General features: G+C 38.0%; 1 long non-coding RNA gene across 1 annotated transcript; it reads left to right on the top strand.

The window, feature by feature from the left end:
- Positions 1-515: 515 nt before the first annotated feature.
- LOC148116632 (uncharacterized) lies at positions 516-8,399 on the top strand. Its single transcript, XR_015731196.1, has 2 exons — positions 516-704; positions 8,137-8,399. It is a non-coding gene; the product is annotated as an uncharacterized LOC148116632 (long non-coding RNA).
- Positions 8,400-10,279: the final 1,880 nt, after the last annotated feature.

The following is a 10,279-nucleotide window of genomic DNA, read 5'->3' as shown; positions in this document are numbered from 1 at the left end:
ATTGAACTTGCTAAAATGGCCAAATTGACTTCTTTGATCAGAGAAAATACAATATCTATGTTTATTGCTGATTCGAAGCCCCTTAATAGACTTTTTGCATGAAACAGAAAAAAGATGAACTTATGATTTATGATTTTGATGCTTAGATGTGACAGATTACAGAAAGAAGAGAATTATGTTGTAATCATGAAATAAATTTATAATTGTACTTATTAACTACTGTAAAGAAAATGAGAAGCTACTTTGTATTTTTCTTTCTTTCTTTTTCTTTTGGCTTACTTTTCTTTAGGTTTAAAATTAGGTTCAGGTCACGACCAAATCGGTTTGCGACCAAAGTTATGGAATGAATTATGGTCATGACCAGAGGTTCTACTGTAACTTCAATTGAATCAGGAAGGGGAGCTAGTCTGAGTAATTTTGTGGTTTCAGCACCAATAACCACCAAGAGGTTGTTGTTGTTGTTGTTGTTGTTGTTGTTGTTGTTGTTATTACCCAGGTTCAGCCATGTCTCAGCCCTTGGTGATTTAAGTGATGCCATGACCTCCCTCTCGCAGTGCCTGGAGGCTGTTAAGACTGGATGGGGAGCAGTGGGCTGAAAACTGAAGCCTGGCAAGATGGAATGGTTCTGGATTTGGAGTTCTTTGCTCCATGGAAAATTGCCATCTCTGGTCTTGGATGGGATGGCACTGCCACAGACAGACCTGGTGTGTAATCTGGAGCTTGTCCTGGTCTCATGATTCCTGCTTGAGGAGCAGGTAGCAGTGGTGGCCAGGAGGGCCTTTGCACAGCTATGTGTGGTGTGTCAGTTATGCTCTTTCTTGGATCAACAATCCCTGTTCAGAGTTACTCATGCTCTATTTACATTCTGTTTTGACTATTGCAATGTGCTGTACATGGGGTTGTGCTCTACATATTTGAAAAGTATCTGGAAGTTTCAATTGGTTAAAAATGTCTACATGATTTTGTGCAAGCCGAGATTTGCACATGTGTCACCTCTCCTGTAGGAGTTGCATTGACTGATGACTTGCTTCCAGGCCCATCAAGATGCTGGTTGTCATCTTTAAAGCCCTACATGGCTTGGGACCAGCTTATCTGAAGGACCATCTTTTCCCAGTCATATCTATCCAACCAGCAGAGTGGGGAGGCAGAGAATGCTACAGGTCCCCTTTCCTATTCAGGTCCATCTAGTGGGACCAAGAAAAAAGCACCTTCTCCATGGTGGCTCCCTCCTTGTGAAACATCATCCATGCAGAAATAAGATTGACCCCCAGTTAGACACTCTTTTGCCAGACCTTGAAGACATGCTTCTGCCAAAAGGCTTCAATCTCACTTCAGCTGTGAGTTTACTTTATTGAGCATAGATTAATTTGAATGACAGTAACTGAAATACAGTTGCACTTTTGAAAATATGACAATTTATTAATAAAAACCCCAAGGCATCTTTTTTGCCTTTTTTTGGTACGATTTCTTAACAGTAATCTCAAGAAGCAGATACTGTTATCCAGAAAAATTGTGATGTGTATAACTGAAAAAACAAACAAACCCCAATGTATGTCAGCCTTCATAAAGACATAGATAAGGGATAAAAAACGGGGACCAAATGTCTCCCACATTCTATATCACCCTTCAGTGCAGATGTAAGTATAAAATGCTCCACAAGTCCTGTAATTGAGAAAATCCATCAAATAGCCTGACAACTGCTCTACCATTTCAAGAAGCGATAAAAGTTGAATTTATTTCACTTTTGGAAAGGGGGCAGTATCACCTTCTGGCGGCTTTAATGAAATGCCATAAAACTCGTGGAGAAACGGTTGTTGTAAAGTAATGAAAAGGTATTCTGAAGTAGATGTTTTGTGGAAACATTCACCAAAGAGGAAATGGGGTGCTCTTCCACTTTAGGCCTGTCCACTGAAGAAACTATCCCCCTAACTTCAAGCAGGACTTGTAACACAGAGGAGCAAATTGCTGATCAGAACCAGAATAGCAAATAAAGATTCATCCATCAAGAAAATGACCCTGATGCCACTCTAGTCCCCGGTGGCTACTCGTCTAGAAGACTGATTAGCCTTGGATGAGGATTCTTCACTGCTGGCTGAATGAAGACACACATTCCCCCAATTCCAAGGGGCTATTAAAGGGCATTTATAAAGCGAGGATGGAAATGCACATGGAGGCAACTCTGCTTGTCCACCTCCTAGCCCATTCTCCCTTGCTGAATCAAGGCAATGATTTCTATTGGAATATTCTGCAAGTTAAACACCCACCTTACCGCTCTTCTTATCTGATACTCCAAAGCACACCTGGGTGTACCCATAGCAACTGGCAGGAGCACATTACTCCAAAAGGGCCATGTGGAAGCTGTGAAGTGCAGCCACATCAACTCAGGAAAAGATGCAACTGCTTTAAACTGTTGCCAGTGAGTGTTTTGTGCATGCCCAGGTGCCTCCAGGTCACATTTTGCTTTTTGACTCTTGAATCCCACGCAGCTCTAGTTTATATATTATTTATTTATACCTGGTACATTTGCATGAAACCCCAGATGGGACAATGTATCACATGATATATCTAGCCTTCTTTGAAAATATTATATTTTTGTCTGAACAAGTTCTATCTAAAAAATGTTCCAGCCTATGTCATGAGCCATAACTTACCTGGGCAAATTAAACTGAAATAATTCAGCTAACCAAACAGGACATTAAAACAAAAAGGGTGTGTGGGTGTGGGTGGGTGTATGGCTATCAATGTTCTCCTTTCTCAGGTGAGAAATTCCAGTAGCAATGTGTAGTAAAGTTCATCCAACCATCGTTTTGTGAAGAAGCCTAAGTTGCTTATCATTCCCGTTAATGATAATGCGAGCTGAAGACGTGGCTCTTCCGTCAACTCAACTGATCCGTTTGGGGGTACACTGTCATAATTTTAAACTGTTTTAATAGGGTTGCTGATTTTCATTTTATTTCATTGTGATTTGTATTGGAATTTGTCATTTTGTAAGCCGCCTTGAGTCCCCAGGGAGAAAGGCGGCATATAAATCGCAATAATAAATAAATAAATAAAATAAATATTCTTCATTTAAAACACAACAGTTTGCTCTTTTTCTTTTCCTCCTAGTTTACAAGCTTTGTTCATTCTGGAACTTTTCAGTTCAGTGTAAAAGAAAGCAATAAAGTTTAATTGCTGAACATATATTTCAAATGCTCAGCTGGTGCCAAAGAGGCTCTAATATTAAAAATTACAAGGATCTTGGCCAGTTGCCTTGGAGAATTTTAGAAAAAGGTTCAAGTATGTTTTCTTTAATGACAGAAGAACACTGTCTGGATCTTAACTGGCACTGATTGGATCTTGGGCATTTTTAGAAAGAATAAAATGGCTCTTCCTTCAGCTGTATGAGAATTTTCATGACTATTACTAATACCTCATTTCCCTTATTAGTTTTCACATTAACAATGTTCAAGTATTCAGAAAAAATGAAAGCAATTCAAATATCTCATAACACGGCTGTAAAACTCAGCCAGCAAACTACAGTGGTCATAGTGCCAAAAGAAGATGGGCTATTGTTGCTTTAGTGAATGCACTGAAGACAAGTATGAATGCGGCCGCGCGGGTACTTATGGGGGCGACATGGCGCTCCCACGTGACACCTCTCCTGCGCGAGCTGCATTGGCTTCCAGTGGTCTTCCGAGTGCGCTTCAAGGTGTTGGTTCTCATCTTCAAAGCGCTCCATGGCTTAGGACCCGGTTACTTACGAGACCACCTTCTGCCTCCGATAACCTCCCACCGGCCAACACGCTCCCACAGAGAGGGCCTCCTCAGGGTGCCGTCTGTCAGGCAATGACCCCCCGGGGAAGAGCCTTCTCTGTGGGGGCACCCGCCCTCTGGAATGAGCTACCCCCAGGGATACGACTAATCCCAGACCTCCGGACCTTCCGCCGGGCCCTGAAGACTTTTTTATTTCAGCAAGCCGGGCTGGGTTAAAAATTTGTTAATTGGGGAATTTTATGGGTAAGGGGTTTTAAATTGAAGAAGCCAAAGATAATTTAATTTTGTTTTAATGTATTTTAATATTTGTATTGTGTTTTTTTAATTCTGGCTGTTCACCGCCCCGAGTCCTTCGGGAGAGGGGGCGGTATAAAAATTTAATAAATAAATAAATAAAATAAATTTAATAAACATGTTCAGAAGTAACCACATTTATTAAAATAAAGCTTTGGTTTTAAAGACTGAACTTGAATACATCAGCAAAACCAGAAAGATTAGTGCTGCAGGAAAGGAAATGTATATGGAGGGAAACATCTACTATGGAGTTCCATCGTTTGTATTAAATACCTTTTTAATCACAACGCTTTTGAAGGTCATTCCATCAGAGCTTATGATTCAATCAGTGGAAAGCTGTAGTCACCCATTCTCCTCAGTTATAACGTCCACTTCCCCACTAACTTCTTAAGAGCATTGTACAGTCATCCAAGCATCATTTTGTTGATATATCAGTAATGATGGCAGACTTTATATAGCTTTATATATTTACCATGATTAGATGATAATAGAGATCATTAGTGGGGAAATCAAATATAGAATGTCCCAAATTAGTTATGAGAACTGAAAATCAGTTGATACCAGAAGAGTCCATTATGGAGATTTCAAACAGTTTGATTCTTAAACTTGAAAGTGAAGATGTCTTCTCACAGGTTGAACCAGATTCCTAGTGATTGTACAGTATTTATATAGATTTCTTGGCAGTGTTAGAAACATAAAATAACAGGGTTGGAAGGGACCTTGGAGATCTTCTAGTCCAACCCCCTGCTCAAGCAGGAGACCCTATACCACTTCAGACACATGATTGCCCCAATCTCTTTTTGAAAACCTCCAGCAATGGAACACTCAGGAGTCAAGCTGTTTCACTGATTACTTATTCTCAGTGTCAGGAAATGCCTCCATAGTTCTAAAAATGGTTTGCCATTGTTTTCTTTTGGAATTAAAAAAAAAAACTTCCCAATTTCACTAATATTCCAAACTGGCCTGAGAATGGTTGCCGTATAAGTACTAATTAGACACAGCTTAGATTCTGAGGTCAGCCAAAGTCACCAAGGTGCAACTATCCACAGAGATGCTATTAAAGATGCTGCCTAGAGTATTGTACTTCCTCAAAACCTTTTCCATGGGAAAAACTATGTTGTGTGCAGAGCACCCACCACTGGTTATTGATCTTTCATTACAGAGAAAGGCAAACAATAGTCGATGGAAATAATTTTCATTACTTTCTTTACAACTCAGTCAGCCCATTACAAGTGTGTAGCTAGGCTGTAACTGTGTTTTAAGTACAATAGCTAGTAAGAGATTGGATGCAACTTGTCTGAAATTCTCTATATGAAGCCACAATAACAGAGATTGTATGAACACAATAACTCTAAACAAAAGCGATAAAGTTTATTGACAAAAGAAAAAAGAACTTGGAAGATGATAGAATTTGCTGCCATAACACAACCTAAAACTGTAGTTATTTCTCTAAATATTTCTATTTGTCTCTTCTACCATCTTTTACATACAGTATCTTCAATTTTGGAGAGGGAGTGGACAGCTTGTACTACCAGTAGTTACTTTGCAAGCTCCTGCAGTGCCCCCAGTATTCTTTTCCTTTTGGCTGAGCTTGGAAAATGGGTTTCCCCTTTGCTTTAAGCCAAGGAGGGATGGAAGCACTCAGTTTTTAACCTCAGATTTTATACAAGTAATCGCAATCTCTTCCAGGACTCTAAAAGAGAGGGGGAGGGGGAGAATCAAATATCAGAGTAAGGGAACTGAATTAGAAGGAGGAGCTTGTTTTTCTTGAAACTTTTTGCTTTTTCTTCCTTTCTTCTATCATATTTCTCATCAAGGAAGACACCTACTAAGTTTTAGCCCTTGCTCAAATTACAGCTGGTGGAGAAATTAATTAGAGACACTAATGCAAACAGTTAATTTCCACTTCCTGAATCACTGCATTCCCAAAATGTAGCTACGTATTGATATTCACACTTCCTTGAAAGCAATTTTTAAAGAAGTGAGCAAAACTGCTTTGAAGCATGCACTCTCCCCATTAGAGATAATTGCCTGAGAAAAAAAATGGTACCTTAGATAAAGTGCGTGCAGATATAAGAGCAATACATATGCAAAACTAGGTAATTAATATATTGATCCCAATATGAGGCAGAACAAACTAACAGAGGGCAATTGAACCAGACAATTCTTTCCATTCCCCAACTGCCTCTACTGGCTTCACTTATCTCTGTTAGGTTGCTCTTTTAAACATCCAACCTCTGACCACAACAAAAAGTCTCAGAAGAATTGACAGCCAAACTTCACCGGCAGAAGATAACTCCCCTCCTACCACCATCATAGGACAGTTTTGGCTCTACAACTTCCATAGTTGTGCGTATGACAAAAAACAAATAGATTGTAGTTCCTGGTAGACTGATAACCCTGTTCTGCTTTAGCAAGTTTATAAGAAATGGAAGGCTGATTGTCTACCCCTCTGAATGACAAAGAGGAATTAGGTACAGAGGCTTCCTTGTATTAGCCCATATATGAAACTATATATGAGTAGAGGTAAGTAAAGCAACAAAGTGCTATCAGGGTTGTGTAAGCTGGTTCAGTTATGCATCCACAGAACACACACACAAACACTATTAATGATTGCATATGTATAAGTAGTATAAATATATATTGAGTATTTATAATGGAAAGGGGATTTATAATGGAAAGGAGATAGACCTGCTTGCACTGTAGATAGATTATAGCTATTTTAGGCTATAAAGTCTGCCTCTTCTATCTAAACAGAGTTCATGCTGGGTCTGGTCTCACTTCCAGGCAAAGTGAGGAAAACTCTTGAAGGAATCACTGTCACTCGAAAAGATTGACTGACAGTATTTCATCTGACTCATGAAATTCTAGCACAGTTTAGCCAATTTCTGCAGTGATTTCTCTGCAATAAAATGAATTCTTGATTGACGTTTAATTTTAAAACTAATGTGCTGTGGAAGCTTGTTTATGGGCTATTGATTCCTTACATGCCACTGAGATTATGCAGGATAATCTAGGATTCTTGGCTAAATTACATGAAATATTCATAAAAGCATACCATCTGGTTGTTCTTTTGTTTCTTTTTTGAAGGTACCCTGCCCCATTCCCAACTGAAATTTCCAGGCATAAATGGGGAGGTTAAAAAAAAGGAAAAATAACTTCTATTCATGCCATTGTTTTTTCTTCTGTTTTTTATCCTCTTCTCATTTATATATGTGGTAGGGGAAAAAGGGAAAAAAATCTGTGAAAATCAAGGAACTGAGTAGAAGAGAAGGTTCAAACCTCTTCCCCCTATACATAAAAGTCTTGAGTCAATATCAGTATAATATCCTAACGCAACACCTTCTTTCCCCAAACCTGAATCCAAATAGTGGTTTACCTTATCTACTGAACACATTTTGCAAATTAATAATTCTCATTCTAGGTTGTCATCAAACACCAGCAAAACTTGTTCGATTAGGCCTTGAGTTAATGAGAATATTCTCTCTTAATAATTCCCTTTCAATTGATAAAATCACTAATGATAAACAAAGTGTCTTTCAGAAAAACTCTATCATTATCAGTTTTATTTTTGCAGTCCTCTATACGCCAAAGTTGAGGATCAAATGTGTATCTGGAAGAAGTTTGGGAAGAAAATTAAATTTAGCTCTCCATGATTTTATGTAACATTTCCCACTAGTCATGGAGAAGAGAGGCAAGGGGTTTTTATTTCTATAATTAATGAATATATAAATATATATAAACGTCTTCTTTTTCTGATATTTGTTGAATATAGAATTATCTTTTTTTTAAAAAATTTTTTATTGAATTTTAAACAAGGATACAAAGACAATACAAAAAATATAAAGACATTACAAAGACAAACAAATTCCCACCACCTATATACCCACACCACATTTTACATATATATTTTGGTCATCCTCAGAATATATATTATATTGCTTTGTAAATTAATGAATGAATGATATATTCTCGATTCAGGTGTTTTAAATTAAAAATAATCTTGCATCTTCTTTATTCATTTCCAATTTTTAATTTTCTACCTTATTTTCTGTCATCTACATTTGTACTGATTTTCTTTTCCAGCCATTGATACCATCGGTGCCACACAAGATAGTATTCGCTTTCTTCCTTATCCTGGAGTTCCAGCGTCAATCTATCCATTTCAGCACACTCTGTTATCTTTGAGATTAATTTGTCTTTGGTTGGGAGTTGATCTGATTTCCAATTTTGAGCGAACAATAATCGTGCTGCTGTCAGAATGTGTATGATGAGATATTTTGTCTCTTTGTTGTGCTGTGTTGTTATCATTCCAAATAAAAAGAATTCTGTTGAATATAGAATTATCATCACAGTGTATGTGTGCTTGATATAAACAAAATTGAATATGATAGTAGTATCATAACAAATACCAAAGGACTGTAGCACACACTTCCCATCATTGTAATTATCATCTAAAACTTTTAACGGGAATACTGATTGCTATGCACTATGCATTTGCTTATTCTGTCCCTGAAAGTGGAATAATGAACAGATGCCAAGAGTCAAATATTGACTGCAGAAGGCCTGTATGCCGAGTTGAGAAATGAACAAGGAAAGACATCCTCCTTAAGGACTGCATCAAAAACCATTGCAAAAATGATCCTTGCCAAAGAAGAATAATTGTAAATGGACACTGTATATTTATATCTAAGTGTTTGTACATGTGCAAGTGTGAATGAAGGGTAAGTAAAGTGCTACCAAGCCATGGATAGGAATTAGATAAAGCAATACTAGCTAGAATTCTAATCATGAGAGAAAAAATAGAAGGCTGTAAATGAGATCCCCAAGTCCCTCTGCCAAGCCATACCATTTCCTCTAACTATAGTGGTTAAAGGATCTATTAAAAAAGGAGAGTGAGCCTTCCTTCTTCTCCTTGGCTTTTGGCACTTACCAGCAGGTTGCTGAGTAGGCGCACCATCTCCTTTGATTTTTGCTTGCTCTTTCCTGTCCCTTTCTCTTTTTGGGTCAGGTTTCTTTAGACTTATTCTAGGGACAGCAGCTACCTTGTTTCACTGCATTGTTCCCCTACAATTTTTCTGGGAGGCCTTGGAGCTGAAAAGTGGGGTAGTAAAGATAAAAAATAAAGAATTGAAGCACTTTGGGTGATGATGAAAAAGAACTCACAGGCTCACCATTCAGACTCTTCCACATTTTTTCCTCCTGGCCCCAATTGTAGTATGTTAATTCAGACTGTGATTTTATTAACTGAATATCCTGCCTGTAATGGGCTATAGTGCATAAGGCCCTGTGTCCACTGTCAGGTAACATTAATAGGTCTTTTTTCACTATGCTGACAACCTTCCCTTGGCGAGAGGAAAAAGGGCTTGCACTCAGTCTCACCACCTGTCAAAACCAACAGGATTGATCAGGTGCACGTGCAGACCTGTCTTGTCCATTAGAACAAGAGATGCTGGATGCAAAAACACAGCCCATGGAAGCCACACCCACATCATATTTTGTGTTTGCATCTACTGATCATGGTAAGAAGTCAGCTTCTGCAACACAATTATTCTCAGTAATTGGAGATAAGCAAAGCATCAGTGTTGGGTAGTCACTTGTTGTAGTGGAGGATTATGCAATGTTACTGTTAGAGAAGCCATGTGAAGGGTTATTTGATGGGATCCTCAATGCCATGTTAAAGATTTAAAAGGATAATTTACCCCAAAACTGGCCTTGGTTTAGAATTTACTACAGAGTAGACCGATTTAAGTTAAGTGTTACATTAGCTATGACCTTCAGTCTCGGATTTCTATGTACAGTAAAGCTGATAGGGAGCAGCTGCCTATGTAATTTGCTAATTGAAGTTATATTTGCAATATATTGTTTACTTTTACTGAAATATTTTTGACTACATAATTTAGATCTAATTGCCTGAGAAGATAAGCCAATTTGTCCACCCATTTTAATTTTATTGGCTAAAACCCCATTTTTATAATTGCTAAAACACTTTCCCTCCATTCTGTTATTTTAAGTAACTGGTGCCAGCATTCAGAATACTCTGCAACTATTCTCTTGGCAAATTTTGCAAAGCCAGAATATACATTTAAATAAGAACAGTACTGCAATACACCAGAAAGTGGATACACTGCACATTAATGATTCTAATAATAAATGAGAGTTATTATTACTTATTGGAATGATGATGTTTCTAATATGTGTGTGTGTGTATTCATGTTCATGAGCTTGT

Source organism: Pantherophis guttatus, chromosome 1, assembly GCF_059756535.1.
Source record: "Pantherophis guttatus breed Tessera chromosome 1, ASM5975653v1, whole genome shotgun sequence".
In the NCBI taxonomy this organism is placed as follows: domain Eukaryota; kingdom Metazoa; phylum Chordata; class Lepidosauria; order Squamata; family Colubridae; genus Pantherophis; species Pantherophis guttatus.
Note: the sequence above shows the minus strand (reverse complement) of the source record. Positions and strands in the feature narration are given on the sequence as shown.